This window comes from Sus scrofa, chromosome 18 (genome assembly GCF_000003025.6).
Source record: "Sus scrofa isolate TJ Tabasco breed Duroc chromosome 18, Sscrofa11.1, whole genome shotgun sequence".
Taxonomy (NCBI): Eukaryota; Metazoa; Chordata; class Mammalia; order Artiodactyla; family Suidae; genus Sus; species Sus scrofa.
Window position 1 is genome coordinate 31,973,468 of NC_010460.4, and position 18,740 is coordinate 31,992,207.

Consider the following 18,740-nt stretch of genomic DNA (forward strand, 5'->3'; position numbering starts at 1 on the left):
GTTCGATTCCTGACCTTGCACAGTGGGTTAAGGATTTGGCATTGCTGTGAGCTGTGGTGTAGGTCGCAGAGGCAGCTGGATCCTGCGTTGCTGTGGCTCTGGCGTAGGCTGGTGGCTACAGCTCCAATTCGACCCCTCGCCTGGGAACCTCCATATGCCACGGGAGCGGCTCAAGAAAAGGCAAAAAGACAAAAAAAAAAAAAAAAAAAAAAAAAAAGAATACCACAACCTGGGTGGCTTTAACAATAGAAATCTACTTTTGCACAGTTCTGGAGGCTGAAAGTCCAAGATCAAGGTGTTAGCAGAAGTGTTTTCTGGTGAGACTTCTCTCCTTGGTTTATTCTCAAATGACTTTTTCTCCATGAATGAATACTCCTGGTGTCTCTTCCTTTTTAGGGTTAAATGAGGTCATAAGCGTGGGGCTTTATAAAACACCAATCCTACTGGCTTAGGCCCCACCCGTATGACCTCATTTAACCCCAAAGACCTCCTTATAGAATCTGTCTCTATACAATCACACTGAAGAATAGGGCTTCAACACAGGAATTTGGTGGGGTGGAGAGGGAAACATTCAGTCCACAGCAGTCTCCGTTAATATATTAGTTACCCGAAGACAGGAGCCTTATAATATCCCTAATCTTTAGCATGGTGACTGACACATTGTAAGTGCTTAATGAATGATGAATGGACACAAAGGGAAGTAACAACCCAGTATAAAAAGTCTCTGATTGGAGATCCTGTGGTGGCTCAGTGGTTAACGAATCCGACTAGGAACCATGAGGTTGCGGGTTTGATCCCTGGCCTTGCTCAGTGGGTTAAGGATCTGTCATTGCCCTGAGCTGTGGTGTAGGTCACAGATGTGGCTCCAATCCCCGTGGTGCTGTGGCTCTGGCATAGGCCAGCAGCTACAGCTCTGATTAGACCCCTAGCCTGGGAATCTCCATGTGCTGTGGGTATGGCCCTAGAAAAGGCAAAAGGACAAAAAAAAAAAAAAAAAAAAAAAAAAAAGTCTCTGATTAAGGACGGAGACTTTTGAGATTTCAAGTTCCAGCTCTACCTCTTATCAAGATCCAGTTATTAAATGTGTGAAATAAACATAACAGTAATGGCTCTCTTTTTTAATTGTTAGAAGATTAAATGAGTGTGAGCGTCTGGTAAATTATAGGTGCTCAATAAATGTTATTTGTGACGGTTATAATTTAACTGTGCTTCGTTTGATCAGACTCCTTTCATTTGCATGTCAGCTAAAACCAATATAGTTCCTGTCCAAGAAGCAGGATTAGAGCACCCTAGGTAGTAACCAAGGGCTGCAGGAAGGGGAGTAGAGAGAGCATGTCACAGAGCCATCATCCTGGGCAGCGGTTCTCCAGGGATTGTTTCTGTCTGCTTGGGGGTGATATTTTGGCTCTCCTGATGGATAATATTCTTAGTGTTTTCAAGCAAAGTTAGGCTGAATTAATTTTAGAAATGACCCACTTACATATTTTTCAACTTTAGACTACGGCAGCTGAACAGCTAACTTGGACAATTTACAAACTGTATCATGGCTTATATGGGGCAGGCCACTCTTGAAATAGGACCAAGAGGCTCGAGAGTCCACGTGAGTGGTTCTTGACAGATTCAAAATATCAATTAAATCCTTAACCTTTAGTAGTATGCTGTTAATCTAACAGTTTGGTGGGGGGAAGAAAAGAAATCATGCCTTAGGCTGTTCGAGGAACAAAAGACAAAACCAAAAGAAATTAAATCTAGGCTGTCACAGAATTCTTATCAAATAAAGAGAAATTTGGGCAAGTATCAATTACATTGAACTATATTCACTAGCCAAATGTCAATTTTAAGATCTGAATTAATTTGGTAAAGTAGTAAGCTCCTCAAGCTTTAGAAAGTTTTACCCATTTTTCTTGGAAGATATATTATAAAACATATAACCTTACAAACTTTCATGTCTAATATCACAAAGAACTACCACATTTAGAAAGAAATTTAAAGGTATTAAAATTTTGTCTTATCAACTGAACTAAAGAATAAATTTACTTCATATGCCAGGATTTATTTATTGGCAAATGGTTTCTTCTTGTCAAAATTCTATTAAGATCGGATTTTCTAAGCCTATTAACAATAATAGGTAAATCAATAATATTTAGTGAACAACTTCTTTCCTTTTCAACATCTTTCACATCAAATGAATGAGAACATTCCTTTTGACGACTTACTGAAGGAGAAATAAATTTATAATCTATTGACATAGAATCAATGTCTCTTGTTTTGCCTTGGCCTATTTTATCTAAAGTAAGGAGAAACTGCTTCAGATAAAATAAAATTAAATAAAACCTTGTGAAAATATTTTGATTTAAGTACATGCATCTTAAAGTTAATTGGTTAGGCTTTCTATTCAACTATAGAAAGTCATAAAAGAGATACTTTAAGGCTGTCAACATTTTGCTAATATTGAATACTGCGGTCAAAAAATCCCTGAAGTTTTCAGTGCTTACCAGCAGCACTAGATTAATACCTGATTATGGATTTCATGTTGATAGTATGTTACTAGTAACAGCTGAAAATAATCCTTCTCATGCAAGGAAAGAAAAAATTGTTCCGAGGGTATGTTCATAGTTATTCAAGTTTATTGTTAGTTATTATCTATATTGTGTGAGAAATATTTCCAAAATACTTACCAGTATAGATTAAAACCATTAATCACTAATAACTGATGGATCAGATTGCCTAAAAGCACTTTTCAATGACAAAACAAAAAGTCTATAATTTAAAAATGGAAGCATAAATGCCATTCAAATTTAAAATTACTGAAAAATTAATATAATTCCTTCTGCAAGTGCAGGCTGTTTTCATTCTTAATGGAGAAATCATGGGATAATAATTCACTTCTTCATTAAAGTATCAATATCCTACATCTTCTATCACCCTTAGAAAAATAACTTTGAAAACTAAAATCACATCAGCTCTCAACTGTGTTTTTAGAACTGTTAAAAAGAAAAAGTGCTATGTTACTTGTAAGCTTGATGAAACATTTTGAGAATTTTAATCTACACTGGTTGTAAAGTTGTACATGATATTTTTATAATTTTTTTAAGGTAGATGAATTAAATGTATAAAAGGCAGAAAGATATCAAAAGGCTCTAGAACATCAACATTCAACTCCCCTCTGCCTTGAGCCCTGTCTTTTTAGCCCCAAATCTATTTTCAGTTTGTCTTTGTTCTTAGAACATATTCAAACTCCATATGAAGACCTTACAGGGAGTCTAGGCATGGAGCATGCCTGCCACATGCTGGGCAAATAGAACCCACTGTAATTATCTCTATTTTATAACGGATGAAACTGAGATGCAGAAAGGTTAAACCATTTGTGAGAAACCACATATAAGTAAGCATTCTTTGAGATGGAGATAGAAACCTTTAATCAAGAAGAGGTTAAAATGTCACGATTCCAAATCTGAAATAGATGGTCTGAAATGGCAGATTCTTAAGAGAGAATAATTAAAGGAGTTGATGCCTCATTGTCTTTAACGATATTCCTTGCTGTTCCATCAAACCATTGAATAGATAAGAGGTGAGCAATAAGTTTCAAGCTGATCTTTTGTGTAGCCAGATAATTTAAACAAAAGCTCATAGGGATGGTGTGGAAAGTAAATTTACCTGCCTGGCCTCCAAACTCCTCAGCTTTCAGTAGAGGTGAATGAGTGACACCTGGATACAGAGTAGCATAAAATGACTGTATATTTTGGTTTCCTTTTTGGAATTTGCAGTGTTGGGCCATAGACCACGTATGCTGATTGTAGTAATTTGAACCTTGGAAGCAGATTGCTCTGCCACTTCTGGATTTTAGTTTGGACAAATGAACTTTATTCATATCCTATTTTCATTTCACCTATGCTCAGAAGACTTAACCTATAATTATGTAATATAAAATGGTTAATACTTATTCTTTGCTGCAAGGATTATAATTTCCAGTATTTAAGCGTAGAAGAAAATATCACCCTACAAGTAGTCTAGGTCATTTTTTTTGACTCTTCTCTTGCTGTTTGGGAAAGTTCTGGATCAGAAACCTTGTAAACTTCCCCATCCTCAATTTAATTTCTGATTAGTCTTTTGGGGAAAGGAAATAGGCCAGCCCTAAATTTAAAATTTTTACAACTAGGTAGAAACAGTATGTATTTATCACATTTCCTCCAGCAATTCTAATTCTCTAATATCGGTTTTTAACGGACCATTTCCCTTATATCTTCATATTTTATTTAAAACTATACTTGAAAAAGACCTAATGTTAGTCTACTTGTTCATTGATTCATAACTCTATTTTCTTTTGTACTCTGTTGTTCTTCAAAGTTTCTTTATTCTTTTGAAACATCTATATAATACATGATGTAAATTTATTCCACAGGGTTTCTTATATAAATGAGTATGGTAAATAGCTTCATATACATGAGATCTTCTTTGGTGACTGCTTAATACATTAAAACATGTTTAATGTTCTTTTAAAAGAGGTTTCAGATCTATAAAAAGCACTCTCCCTTAGACTAGAGTTAGGTAGTGGAAAAATCACCTCCAAGTGGGGATAAGCAGAAAAATGATGACATATCAGTGTTGTAGGAATCCTTTATCAACTGAAGAATCATCTTTGGATCTTCTCATTGTCATCGAATATGACAATGATCCCAGTGTGGTTTACTTTGATTGAGAGGATAGATACCATTTCCCCATAGAGGACTTGATTGATTTTCAGAGTTGCACTTTATGGACCATCCCAGTCTTAAGTAGGGATACAATAAACATATGTAGAAAAGAAGTGTTCCTTTGATAACTATCAGGACAACTTCAGGAAAGGCACAGGGACACATTTTAAGCAGTCTTTGTCATTATTAAATATGATCTACCTAATGAGTTTGAAGGGAAAGACGACTGATTTGTGAGCAAGCTGACCAAGTGCTGGTTCTGCCTATGCTGGTTTCATAAAAGGAGAGGGAAATTCTCTTCTTTCCTACAGACCTGCTTCTTTTCGCAATAAAATGAAGCAGAGGATCAAAATGCTCTCTAGAATCCCCTCCAATGTAAATATGTTCTGGTACATAAACATCTTTTGCTAAGGCTGTGTACTTGGAACTGTGGGAGACGTGATATCATATAAAGGCTTTTCTAGCCCTTCAATAGCTGGCTCTCACTTCATCATATGTGAAAATGGTAGAGACCATTAAACTGAAATTTTGAGCCAACCCTATCATACTGTGCAACTAATAGAAGAGAGCTCACAATGGTGTCTGATCTGAACCTGGGGATAACTATGATATTACCTTCATGGTCTGTTTCCCAGGCATGCAGATTTCATGATAAGAGTGAAACAGCCTTCATAGCAATCCAGTGAGCGTCAACCCATTTGATGTGGGCAACTTACCTAAATAACATGTGGAAAGCCATGGACTAAAATTTTAAAAATTAAAAAAAAGTCACAGGCTGATAAACTTTGAAGGAAATAAAAGGATGAACTCTAACCATTTTGTGTAAAAATATTTGTCTAATTCACAGTGAAGTTATTTAAATTACATTTGTGTGTGTGTGTGATAAATTGCGGTCCCCTTGAAGGCAAGGGCACTTTCTTTTTCTCCTTTTCACAAAATTAGAGTATCAGTAAATATTTACTGAAGTAAATCTTATAAAATGGGAGTTTGGGGAGTCAATCAATAGTGCCCATCCCAGCACATACTTGTACACATCCAATGAACAAATAGGCAAAATTCAATATACAAGTTTAAGCACATTGCAATAAATTTCATGGGGCCTGGAGTCAGAATTAGAAAATTAAAAAGGACCTTGGAGATCAATTAATTGTTTTATGAGAGTGAAATTTTATTTTAATGAGAGAACATGACTAGAAATCACATTCTCATTCTGTGGGAGCTGGGGATGAGAAAGAATTTATATTTAACCTTTCTGAGGGAATTATCAAATTAAAATAAGTTTAAATTCCAAAAGCATAGAAAGGATAGTATTAGATCCTTCTCATCCCCACTTCCTTACTCTGTAGAGCTCTAGGAACTTCTTGTGTTCTGTTGGGTTATTTTGGTGTGGTTGGGAAGTACAGGTGGGTGTTTTTCAGATGGGCCAATTGGATTTGGGGGTGGGAGACAGGAAGATTGGGAGTTGACATTTTTAATGAAACAAGATACTATAATTATGATGCTTCTTTATCTTCTATGGTTGTTCAGGTGCAAATTGAGCTCTATAAGTTACTGTCTTTAAAAGAAAGTTACACAAATACATACTTTTTCTGATTAATCTCATTTTATCATTAATGGCATTTGTCCCCGTAACCCACAGTGGATATGATTATTGCCATCTTATAGATGAAGAAAGAGGTACAGCAGTATTATACTCAAATGGCTATTTTATATGTTCTCACCTTTATGCATTAAATACAATTTCTCTAAATTAGAAAAGGAAAGTTATACAAACAGAAAAAATAAAATGTGTTATAAAAGTGATAAAATCTAATGAATATGGTGTTTTGAAAAAATGTAATATTTTATACAAGTTTAATTTAAATTACTTTATTTTTAATTCCACTGTGTGTTACTGCTAACTAGAGATCTGCTATGTGCTAGGCACTGTGCTTGACCTTTAAAAATTGTATCATCTAATTTAATATTCATAACAGTACTGTTATCATCTATGTTTTATATATGTGTGTGTGCGTGTGTGGGTGTGTGCGCGTGCACGCGTGTGTGTCCCCAGTGGACTTCAGTTGAATTGAATTTATTGTAAAGTGGTGAGTATATAAAGAATAATAGCTCTGGGACTAATGCACTCCTTTTATTAACTAGCCGTGATGGGGTGAAAATATGTCATTTACCTGCCCTTTAATATCTACATCTCTAAAAAAGAAGAGGCTTTAGCTAAAGTCTTTTACACCTCTAGAAATATGTTCTATTTAATTTTTTTGAAGACTTTCTTACTGGAGACCATCTAAAGGATATGGAAACAGTTTTTAAGTTTTTTTTCTTTTTATCAGAGCAATCTTACAGATTATTATCACTTGATTACTAGAAGTTTGTATGTGCATGGGTGAGGAAATTTGGAAATATTGCATCTAAGTGTCTATAGAGAATTTATATTTTAGAAAATTATATCCTACTTGGGAATTTTTTTTATAAATATTTTATTTTATTTATTTTTATGTCTTTTTGCCGTTTCTTGGACTGTTGCCGCAGCATATGGAGGTGTCCAGGCTAGGGGTCGAATTGGAGCTGTAGCCGCTGGCCTACGCCAGAGCCACGGCAGCACGGGATCCGAGCCTTGATTGTGACCTACACCACAGCTCAGGGCAACGCCGGATCCTTAATCCACTGAGCAAGGCCAGGGCTCGAACCCTCAACCTCATGGTTCCTAGTTGGATTCATTAACCACTGAGCCACGACGGGAACTCCAACTTGGGAATGTTTGTTGTAAAAGCTGAGTGCTGTAACTAATATGAAAGCTGGATGCTATAGCAGAAGAAATAAGCTTACAAGAATAATATTATATTACATTTAAGTTCATAAAAATCAATTGCACTAATATACATTGAGGGAGAATTGGCACATTTAAAGGGTAGAAAAATTTACTTCCCTTTCTGTTATGATGCTGTATTTTGCGGCAGACTGGTTATCCTGCCAAGACCAATAAGAAAGAAAAATGTTTATCAGACATAGATTTTAAAATCACTGTGAAAACAGTGCAAGAAAAAATAGTGCCAAATGGAGAATTTTACCATACTACTGGATTTTTAAAAATTGAGACATAATTCACAAATCTTAAAATTCACCTGTTTAAAGCTTACAATTCAGTGGATTTTTAGTATTTTCACAGACATGTACAAATCACTATTATATAACTCTTAAATCGTTTCATCACTTCAAGAAGAAACTCATTACCCATTAGCAGTCACTTACCATTCCCCTTACTCTCAGCCTCTGACAACCACTAATTTACATCCTCTCTCAATGGATCTGCCTATTCTGGACATTTCACATAAATGGAATCATACAATACGTGGCCTTTTCTGTATAGTATATTTCACTTAGCATAATGTTTTCAAGGCTCATTCATGTTGTAACATGTACTTCATTCTTTTCTGTTTCTGAATGGTACTTCATTGTATTGTTATACCAAATTTTGTTTATTCTTTCATTTGCTGGTGAATATCTGTTTTCTTTTTTCACGTTTGCACTGTCATGAATAGGTTGCTATAAATATTCATGTGAGTTTTTTTGTGTAGATAAATGTTTTTATTTCTCTTGGATATATATTTAGGAGTGAAATTGCTGGCTCATATGGTAACTCATATTTAGTCATCTGAGAAACTGACAAGTTGCTTCCCAAAGTGGCTGTAGAATTTTACATTCCCACCAGAAACACATAAAAACTCATAATACTCCAAAGCTTCAACACTTGTCATTATCTGCTCTTTGATTACAGCCTTAATTACTAATGAGTTTGAGCATATTATCTTGAGCTTATTGGCCATTCAAAGTTTTTCTTTGGAGAAATGCCTATCCAAATCTTTTGCCCATTTTTGAATGGGGTTATTTATCTTTTTATTATCGAGTTGTAAGAGTTCTTTATATATTCAACAAATGAGCTCTTTATCATATATTATTTGAAGATATTTTCTCGCATTCTGTCGGCAGTCTTTGCATTATCTTGATAGTGTTTTTTGGAGTACAAATTTTTTAATTTTGATGGAGTGCAATTTATTTTTTTTCTTTTATCATTTGTGCTTTTGGTAACATACCTAAGAAACTATTATCCAATCCAAGCACATGAAGATTTATGTCTATGATTTTGTGTAAAAGTTTTCTAGACTAAGATTTTCAATTGTAAGACTTTCTTTTTGAAATGTTTTGTTTATTGGGAGATGGGTTCCATCTTAATTCTTCTGCATGTGGATATTCAGTTTAACCAAGATTAAATTTCATACTAAATTGTGAAATACTGCAATCTTTACCATATGAATGCTAGTTATAGCTACTACTATTGAACATTGCACTAGATTTTTTTGCCAGTGCAGTAAGGCAAGGAAGTAAAAAAACAGTTAAGAAGATGAGAAACTAAGAAATAACCTTCCACTATTCACAGATGATATGATACTGTACACATAAAACACAAACTATAAGCTACTACGTACTTAATAAATGAATTTAGTTAGGTCACTAGATACAAGGTCATATTACCAAAATCAATCGCATCTCTATATACTAACAAAAGGAAAAACAGAAAATAGTAATGGAAAAAATAGAAGATGAAATGTTTAAAATGACAGTATATACAATAGCACAGCAAATCAAATACTAAGAAATGAATCTAATAATACATGTGAAAGGGCTCCTTACTGCAAACTACAAAATATTATGGAGATAAATTTAAAAACAGCTAAAATCTATATTTCTGTCTTTGTGCCAGTGGCGTACGGTTTTATGGATCAGGATAGAAAGCCCAGAGTTAAACCCATGTATCTACAGTCAACTAATCTATGACAAAGGAGGCAAGAATATACAATGGAGAAAAGACAGCCTCTTCAATAAGTGGTGCTGGGAAAACTGGACAGCCACACGTAAAAGAATGAAATTAGATCACTTCCTAACACCATACACAAAAATAAACTTGAAATGGATTAAATACATAGATATAATATCAGATAGTATAAAACTCTTAGAGGAAAACATAGGCCAAACACTCTCTGACATAAATGACAGCAACATCTTCTCAGATCCACCTATCAGAGGAATGACAATAAAAACAAAAATAAACAAATGGGACCTAATCAAACTTCAACGTTTCTGCACAGCAAAGGAAACCCTAAATAACACAAAAAGACAACCCACAGAATGGGAGAAAATCTTTGCAAGTGAATCGACTGAAAAGGGATTAATTTCCAAAATTTATAAACACCTCCTATAGCTCAATATCAAAAAAACAAACGACCCCATCAAAAAATGGGCAGAAGATCTAAACAGACAGTTCTCCAAAGAAGACATACAGATGGCCAAAAAACACATGAAAAGATATTCAACATCACTCATTATTAGAGAAATGCAAATCAAAACCACTGTGAGGTGCTACCCTATACCAGCCAGAATGACCATCATCAAAAAGTCTATAAAAAATAAATGCTGAAGAGAGTGTGGAGAAAAAGCAACCCTATTACACTGTTGGTGGGAATATAAATTGGTACAACCACTGTGGAAAACAGTATGGAGATTTCTCAGAAAACTAAAAATCGAACTACTGTTTGATCCAGCAATCCCACTTCTGGGCATCTATCCAGAGAAAACCATGACACGAAAAGACACATGTACTCCAATGTTCATTGAAGCATTATGCAATAGCCAAGACATGGAAACAACCTAAATGTCCATCAACAGAGGAGTGGATCAAGAAGATGTGGTACATATGCATAATGAAATATTACCCAGCCATTAAAAGGAAAAAAATAATGGCATTTCTAGCAACATGGATGGATCTAGAAATTATCATGCTAAATGAAGTCAGTCAATGAGACACCAATATCAAATGCTATCACTTACATGTGGAATCTAAAAAAAGGATGCAATGGACTTCTTTGCAGAACAGATAGTGACTCACAGACTTCGAAAAACTTATGGTTTCCAAATGAGACAGGTTGTGGGGTGGGGGATGCATTGAGGATTTGGGATGGAAATGCTGTAAAATTTGGTTGTGATTATTGTTGTCACCTATAAATGTAATAAAATTCATTAAATAATTAAAAAATATTAATACTAGTCTTAAGATTAGCAAATTAAATAAATAAATAAAAACAGCTAAAATGTCTATGAGATAGATTCCTAGCAGAATTTTTGGTAGAAATTACCAACTGATTCTGAAATTTAAATGGAGTTAGTTACAAAAGGTCAAGAAAATTTTGAAGAATAAGCTTATATGTATTTTAGAGAATATGAAGACATTATGAAGCTACGATAATTAAAATGTGATAGTAGCACAAAAATAGTACGACAGAACAATTATCTAGATTACAGAGTACAGAAACAGACTCTCACACATATGGCCACTAATTTATTACAAAGGCGACACCATGGCATAGGGAGAAAGAACAAGATTTTCAGTAAGTTATTCTGAACACGATGGGTATTTTTATGCATCAAAAATAAATCTTGGAGTTCCTGTCATGGTTCAGTGGTTAACACCGGACTAGTGTCCATGAGGACGTGGATTCAATCCCTGGTGTCACTCAGTGGGTTGAGGATCTGGTGTTGCCATGAGCTGTAGTATAGGTCACAGATGTGGCTTGGATCTTGTTGCTGTGGCTGTGGTATAGGCTGGCAGCTGCAGCTCCTATTCGACCCCTAGCCTGGGAACCTCCATATGTCATGGATGCGGCCCTAAAAAGACAAAAAGACAGAAAAAAAAAATCTTGATTCCTTTACCTCATATTGTACCCATAAATCAATTCCAGATGGAATGTAGATTTATTTATTTAGTTAGTTATTTTAATGGCCACACCCATGGCATATGGAATACATGTACCTCTAAAGAGAGGGTCAGGGATTGAATCCAAGCCACAGCTGCAACCTATGCTGCAGCTAGATCAGCAGTGGATCCTTTAACCCACTGCGCCAGGCTGGAGATCAAACCTGTACCCTCAAAGTGACTGGAGCTGCTGCAGTTGGATTGCTCACGCACTGCACCACAGCAGGAACTCTTGGACTGTAGATTTAAATATGCAAGGTAAGTCAGAAAGGATTTCCCTAAAGGACTAGCAAATAAGCTGTACTTAAATTCCATTCATCAAAAGACATCATTAAGATTGAAAAGACAGGTTATGTAATGAAAGAAATAATACACATATAGACATATACACATGTATTTATGACAAAAAAAAAACCACTTCTATCTATCTGTCTGACTGAACAGTCAGTTCACAAAAGCAGACACCTAAATTTTCCAAAAAAATGAAAAGATACTTAACTCTATTAGATGTCAGCAAAAATAAAACAGTTAAAATACCATCTTATAATTACCATAGTGACAAAAAAATTACTGACAGTACTAAGTGCTTGCAAGGACTCAAATTCTCATACATTGCAGTTTGGGAGTGTATGTCTGTCCTACCACTTTGATAAACTGCTTGTTGGTAGCTCTTAAAGGTGAATAAACACCTATCTTATGATCCAGCAAATGTTCTCCTGGGCATATACGCAATAGGAATGCATACACCTGGGCACCAAATGATATACACAAGAACGTTCATAGCATACCTATCTTTAGAGGTTCATATGTTAACAAACCAAACGTCTTTCAACAGTAGGAGGAATAATAAATTTTGATCTATTCATAAAATAGAAGAGTATACAACCAAGAAAATGAATGAATCTCTCAAATAGTATATCAAGCAAAAGAAGCCAGACCAAACAGTTTGTGCCCAGAAAAACTACGCTAAAAAAAAAAACAAACAAAAAAACAGAAAAACTAATCAGTGGTGATAGAAGTCAAGATAGTGGTTACCTTTAGAAGCAGCTGTTGCACGCAGGTATGAGACATTTCTTGCTAGAGTTGGTAATCTCCTATGTTTCTAACTAGTTGCTTAAAGGGACAAGATCACCTTGGGAAAAATTCAATGAGCTATACACTAATGATCTGTGAAGTTTTAATATAAATGCAGTACTGTAAAAGTTGTACTTCAGGTGACACAAATTTTCATGAAGACTTTGGTTAATGCGGTAAGTTCTTATGAGGATCTCAAAAGCTGCTTCTAAGATAAGAATAAAAGTAAGACACAAAAACCAATGTAAATTGGACTATAGCACAAAATAAGAGTTTTTATTAATTTTTTTTCAAGTGGAATGCAGTGCCTCATGAAGCAGTGAGTTTGCTATCGCTGGATTTATACCAAATAAGATAGGAGCACTCCTATTAATAAATATTAAAAGGGAGTTTTTAAAGGGTGGATGTTGGACAAAATGATTTCCAAGGAGATTTTCAACTTTAAGACCAAATAATGTCAAACTTACAAGGGACAAAGACAAACTACAAAGTGGATTATATCAGTTTGCCAAAGTAGATTCATCAGTGAGCAAATTATTTGAACTATCAAACTGACTCCACTTAATACGTATTTCTCACTTCCTTATACATTTGATAACTTTTAGTTATATGATTTATATATATATATATATATATATATATATATATATATAAAATAAACTACTGAGTTAAGATTATGTCTAGATTTTGCCTAGATGTTTTTATATTCCTAAGAAAATTCTCAAATAATCCTGTGACAGTTGACTGCTCTATTGGTAAAAGATGATTTGCCATGGGAAAATTTAGAATAATGCTAGCTATGTCTATTCACTGTACCAGGAGTGCCTTATGAAAAATTAAGCAAGTTCTATTTATTTCTCACCTAAATAGTCAGATTAGGTATGCATAATGTGTGTATGTGTTGATATAAACATCATCATTTTTTTTTCATACTACATAGCAAAGATATTTTTATAATGGATAGATACCGCTTCATTTTGGGCTGGACTTTAGATGCACGAAAGGAAGAGACTAGCACATATTCTACCTTTAATTCACAGGATAAATTACTCCTGATTGTCAAATAAGCCTTGCATTTTTTTGGTATAGGATCTGAAATAAAAATTTTGTGTAGTCAACACAGTAAAATCTAGACATGAATAAATTGAACATGGAGTTTTAGAGAATTTTCAGACCCATTGTTTTTATCCATATATCCTGCAGTATCTACATATCACAGGCCCTGGCCCCGTAAATTTAAATAATAGATAGTTGAAACAATTAAGTAATACTGCCAGTGTTGCTGGCTTTGTTATAATATTAAACATGACTAGGCATCCTACACTGCATGGTAAATTTAATTTAAGATTCTTTAAGTTGTTGCAGAAGCATTAAGTTTTTTGTCGTCACCCAAAACTGTGCCAAGCATTGCATAAAGCATATCCATATCTTTGAAACTTTGAGAGAAATCTACAGTTAATGAATAAGACACAAACTGACATAAGACATAAACAAGGAAGTCAAATATATTACTACCCTGTAAGCTGACTGGAAAAAAATATAGTTACCTGCATGCTTATTTATGTATGATCTCATAGTAAAATCCCAGAAACTTAATTTTACCAAATTGTTTTATTTTCTTCCATGTCCCTTTGTTTCATTCTGCCTTTTGTTTTAGGTATACATATATTTTATTTTTATTTTTACATATATTCTATTATTTTTATGATTTTTTTCATTATAATTGATTTACAGTGTTCTGTCAATTTCTACTGTACAGAAAAGTGACCCAGCTGTACAGTGGGAAAAAAAAATTAAAAAAAAAAAAAGAAAAGTGACCCAGTCATATATATATATATATATATATATATATATATATATATATGTGTGTATATATATTCTCTTTCTCAGATTATCCTCCATCATGTTCCATCACAAGTGACTAGATATAGTCCCTTGTGCTATACAGCAGGACTTCATTGCTTACCCACTCCAAATGCATAGTTTGCATCTATTAAACCCAAACTGCCAGTCCATCCCACTCCCTCCCCCTCCCCCTTGGAAACCAGAAGTCTGTTCTCTAAGTCCATGAGTTTATTTTCTGTGGAAAGGTTCATTTGTGCCATATATTAGATTCTAGATATAAGTGATATCATATGGTATTTGCCTTTCCCCTTCTGACTTATTTCACATAGTATGAAAGTCTCTAGTTCCATCCATGTTGCCACAAATGGCATTATTTTGTTATTTTTAATGACTGAGTAGTATTCCATTGTGTGTATATATCACATCTTCTTAATCTGTTCATCTGTCAATGGGCATTTGGGTTGTTTCCGTGTCTTGGCTATTGTGAATAGTGCTGCAATGAACATAGAGGTGCGTGTATCTTTTTCAATGAAAATTTTGTCCAGATATATGCCCAAGAGTGGGATTCCTGGGTCATATGGTAGTTGTTTCATTCTGTCTTAAACCATATATTGAATTCAGTAACAATAAGGAAGGACTAGTATGGAGCAGAGAAGAAGGCAAAAAAAAAAATCTTACTTGACTCAGTGGCAAAGAATATATATGCCTCCAAACAATGTATTATAAAGTGAATCTGAAACAACTTGTGAAATTCTTTCTTCTGTATTTATCTGGATGTGTACACAGTAAAAGGTCACCAACAGCATGCAGTGGTATTTATATTCTACGGGAAATACCTGGCCTGAACAAAGAACAGAGTATACTGATTAACAAAATATTTTGGCAGATGGATAACTGCCACATAGTCCACATGGGAATAATTATTTTTTAGAAGTTAATTTTAGAAGTTACTTCAGGAACTTATATTATAAATGTTGATTATTACTATGTTGTAGAAGTGCAGAAATAGGAATAAAAAGGTATACTTGATAGAATGCCAGAACAATAGTGGCTTATATTGAAGTCATTCATTCTGCCTACCACCCATGCACTATCCATCCATCCATTCATGCACACATCCATTCATCTATCTTACGTAATATGGGATATATGGGAATAACAATGGTATACAAAATGGATACTTATACTCATGGAGCTCTCACAAAGAAAAATATAACAAAAATACACAATGACTATACTAGATGATTTTTTTAAATTTAGTGAGATATAATTGATATATAACATTGTGCAAGTTTAATGTGTACAACATGCTGATTTGAAAAATTTATATTTTACCACTGTAGCATTAGCTAACACCTCTAAATGTCAAATAATTTAGATGACTGGATTTTTTTTTTTGTCTTTTTGCCATTTCTTGGGCTGCTCCTGCGGCATATGGAGATTCCCAGGCTAGGGGTCGATATGGAGTTGCAGCCGCTGGCCTATGCCAGAGCCACAGCAATGCAGGATCCGAGCTGTGTCTGCAACCTACACCACAGCTCATAGCAACGCCAGATCCTTAACCCACTGAGCAAGGCCAGGGATCGAACCCGCAACCTCATGGTTCCTAGTTGGATTCGTTAACCACTGAGCCACGACGGGAACTCCAGATGATGGGATTTTAAGTGATCATTTTCCTTGTAAATTGTAATCACCATAATTATCTTTCTTTCTCTCTCTCCTTTTTTTTTTTTTTTTTTTTTTTTTTTGGCTGCCGCATCGCATATAGAGTTCCCAGGCCAGAGATCAGGTCCAAGTGACCACTGATGCTGAAGCTACAGCAAGGCCGGATCCTTAACCCACTGTGCTAGGTTGGGGATGGAACATGGAACTTCCACCATTAAATATGTTTAATGAAATAGATATTTGTGTCTGAAAAATATGACAAATATGTACAAAGGTGAATCCAGATAAACATTATCTAAAATTTAACTACTGAAATTTATAACTTCAAATATTAAAGTGATATTTAAAATAAGTTTCTGACAATTCACATTAATATAGTTAGGAAAAAAATCTTAAATTTGCTTTTTTAATTGTGTAAAGCAGCAACCCCAGAGTAGGGCTATCTATGTCATAGCAAGATATATTGAACTCTGATGTGGACCCCTAAATATTTCTTAGCTGATGTCCTCACCTGCAGTGAAAATGTGTGGTGAAAATTGAGTGGAGCATTGTTGGTTAACATTTTAACACTAGAGTCTCTGAAATAAATAGTCAATAAAATTAACAAAGTAAATAGCAGCCATAAGACTCAGTATTTTGTAGGATGTGGAGTCTGATCTTCTAAAAAAGGGATGGACCAATCCTGGCTGCAGACAAAAGAATTTAAAAACCTATTTATGAAACGAGTCCAACTTGAGTATAATTCTCACACAATAAAGAGAAGAATATTGTAAGCAAGCGTACCAGGATTATTTTCAAGATCTTCTAATCAATGACTAAGGCTATTAGGGCAAGAAATTGACCTATATTATGATGGAGAGTTCCTGCTGTTGCCTACCACTCCTAGATGCTAGGCTATTGAGAAAAGATTCCATATTTTATTTTATTTTATTTTAGTCTTTTTTAGGGCCGCACCCACGGCATATGGAGGTTCCCAGGCTAGGGGTCAAATCAGAGCTGTAGCCACTGGCCTTCGCCAGAGCCACAGCAATGCAGGATCTGAGCCGAGTCTGTGACCTACACCACAGCTCATAGCAACGCTGGATCCTTAACCCACTGAGCAAGGCCAGGGACCAAACACGCAACCTCATGGTTCCTAGTCAGATTCGTTAACCACTGAGCCACGAAGGGAACTCCAGATTCCATATTTTAAATCTAACTTTGTAAGCTTAGGATCTAGCACAGTGTGTGGCAGAGAAGGAAGTCAATGTATGTTTTTTAAACATGTAAATGGCAACTTTTACAATAAAAGGCTCAAGTTATTTGCAGATTCCCAAGTTTTGAGAAAATCATAAAAAAAAATATCCTGATATTTATACATAGCAGGTACATGATTTCTATCCTATAGGTTCTTGGTTATAAATGTGACCCCCGGATTCATGTCTACTGACTCCTAGTACAGTGTGCTTAGCTGTACTTTTTAATATCAAAATACATGTACTATGAGAATGTGTTTTTTATGGTCAGTTAACAATTTACTAAGATATTATCAGGCGGTTTCTGTCTTTAAGAAGTTTACAATATGTTTCCTTCTAGAACTAATGCTGAAGTCATTCACAACCCAAGGTAAGAACCCAGTTGACCACTTAGATTTCAATTTTCTTATATGTAAAATGAAGGGGGCAGCCCTGAAGAAGCTTGCTTGCTAACTGTCCTTAAAGCCCTTTATTTCTATAACTACTTTATATTCTTATGCTTTTATTTTGATCAAAGGAGTTTAAAGCACATTATACAATCCATATAAATAAGCACTCGATGGTTGAGTATTTTACTAGTTTTTCTTTTATAAATTAAGCTAAAGAATCAAAATGCTTTTGGTGGCAAATTCTTCTGCTATAACATGATCAATTACCTATACTGAATGATTCATCTCTCTATAGAATAAATGACACCCCCCTTTAAAAATTTATCTTCATCTGGCAGAGTTTTCAATTTTGGCTGACTTATATGTGACTTATCTTATTGGTAGTTGTAAACAATTTCAGAGGTTTTTTTCCCCAATTATTGGCATCTGATGAACAAATATGGGTCTCCAACTGTGTTTGAAACAGTGCATTTTAACGAATAGTCCTTTAAAATAATAAGTACCAATATTAGTTCTAAAGATATCATATAATTAATTTTTGTAACTGAGACCAGTAATTCCCAACTACGGGTATTGCAAAGTATCTGAGGGAGAGTGAGAAAACAGTGTAAGATATTATATTTACCAAAGGGGCATAGCTAAAAAAGGTTGAGAGATACTGCTACAAAGAAAAATTACTTGGGCAATTTCAGAGATCTTTCATCAGATGGAAAAAGAATGTTCACAAAAGTGAATTTATTAAAAAAAGTAAACTAAATCTAGAACAAATGAATTTTAATGACTATTTTTCAAAGAATGACTAATTTGTTAATTGTGAATTCTAAAACTAAAAGTTGGTGTATGGATGGTATAATGTGGAGAATACTGGACTGAAAGCAGGAGAGCTGAGTTCAAGTCCCAGATTTGTTACCAAATGATAGGGTCCTTCATTGTTCTGGATTTCAGTTTTCTTATGTGAAAATGAAAGGACCAGCTTAGACAATTTCTAAATGCCTTCAAGTTCTGCTTCTCTATAACTCAACCAAATTTTTAT